Source organism: Geospiza fortis, unplaced genomic scaffold (genome assembly GCF_000277835.1).
Source record: "Geospiza fortis unplaced genomic scaffold, GeoFor_1.0 scaffold407, whole genome shotgun sequence".
Classification (NCBI taxonomy): domain Eukaryota; kingdom Metazoa; phylum Chordata; class Aves; order Passeriformes; family Thraupidae; genus Geospiza; species Geospiza fortis.
In genome coordinates, this window is record NW_005054507.1 from 133386 (window position 1) to 135424 (window position 2039).

Consider the following 2039-nt stretch of genomic DNA (forward strand, 5'->3'; position numbering starts at 1 on the left):
GGGATCGGCGGTGTCACACCCCAGAGCACGCCCAGCCCCGGGTGAGGGATCCTAAACAGATTTAAAGTCAGTTCTTCCCCCCAGAGACCTCTCCAATGGGAGTCTATGGGGTTTTTATAGAATATATTGCGCTGGAAGGGACTTCAAAGCTCATCTCGTTCCACTCCTTTGCTACAAACACCTTTCACTATCCCAGGTTGCTCCAGGCCCTGTCCAACCTGGCCTGGGACACTTCCAGGGATGGGGCAAACACAGCTTCTCGGGAAACCTGTGTCAGGGCCTCCCCACCCTTATGGTAAAAATCTTTTCCTAGTATTTATATTTATATTGACGTCTATCCTTCACTTTAAAACCATCACTCCTTGTGCTGAGGGCTGCGGCAGCCCCGGGGGTGGCTGGTGAGGGTGATGTGTGGGACAGCATTTGGGGACCCTGGGAAGATTTTTTTCTTTCTCCTTTCTATTACATCCTCCCCATCCCTCACCAGTGCATCCCAGTGCCCCCAGTTTCTCCCCAGTGCATCCCGGTGATCCCAGAACAAAGGCAGGGAGTTCAGGGGAAAGGGGGTTTAAATTGAGGGGAAAAACCTCCTTTTCCATTATTATTCATGTTTAAATTAGGAGGAAATCCTTTCACCTGTGATTTAAAGGTTATAAATTGAAGAAAAACCTGCCTTTTCTGCATTTTTAGGGGTATCAATTAATTGACCAGGAATCCCTATTTTCCAGTTTAACTGGAAAAGATCTTTTTTATGTCATGTGTTGGGTTTGAATTGAGGGTAACACACCCCCACATCCCCCCATTTTCATCATCGTAGGATTTAAATTGAGAGGGAATTCCTGTTGTCCTTCACCTTTTTAGGGTTTAAATTGAGGGATATTACCCCATTTTCCCATCATTTGGGTATGGGTCCTATGGGGTTGTGGGGGCTATGGGAGCTCTAAGAGTCTGTGAAGGCTATAGGGTCTGTAGTATTTATCTGTTATATGAGGGATGGAACAGTATGGGGTTTTTTAAGGGTTATGGGCTGTGTTAGGGATGTGAGGGGCTTTGAGGTCTGTTTGGGGTCTCTGGGCTCTGAGGTCTGTGTAGGGTATGGGGGCTTTGGGGGGCTGTCAGTGCTGTGAGGCTCTTGGGGTTTTTGAGGATCTGTGAGGGCTATGGGATCTGTGAGGGCTATAGGAACTGAGAGGGCTCCTTAATGGTCACATTGGTTGGGGAAAATGTCCTTATATCTTCAATTCCATAAATGATACTCCACAAACTTTGTTTTCATGTTCTCAGTTGATAGTTTCCTAATTGCTACAGATGTCAGAGCATCGTTATCCGTGATAATTAAAGTTGAATGGTTATTTTCTCTGAGTGAGGCTGTTGGGGTCATTCCAAACGAGCTGTGGTCATGCCATAGCATAATTTAATTGCTGTATTAATAGATGAAACCCATGGCAATCCCTTGTGAGTCACATACAGAAATAGCAGTGGCATTGTACGCTCCTTCCCTGTCCTGCTTGTTCTTCTCCAGTACGATGGTGGTGATAAGGTGTCTTTGTAAAGCTGCCAAGAAACTGAAGGGAGAAGGAATGCCATCCCAGCAAGATCTCATGACTTGGACATGATTGCAAGAGGATGGGGGAAGAGGCAGAGGCACCCAGGAAACTCCTGGGGTCAGCAGCAATGTGCTTGTTGGAGCTCCTGTTTTTGTTATGCTCCTGTGAGTAAAGATCCTGTGACCTCTCTGCCTGTGGCTTTGAAATGGGCTGGAGCTGCTGGTGGATACTCCTTGTTTGACTCCATCTGGCTTTTGGAAATTCCTCTAGCTTGGTGTTTGGGATGACCCTGTGTTGAGGGGAGCCAAAACACCCATCAGTGTTGATGGAGTGAGAAGCAAAACTGGAGCTGAAGCCACTGAAAATCACCATTTCAGCACCTTGTGTAGGCACATTTTCCCTCTGCAGCACTTAAAGCAGCTGTTTGGAAAATTGGGTACTGGAGAAATTATTGGGGTTTTGCCCCTTGGTTTGGCCAAACCCCTTCAGCAG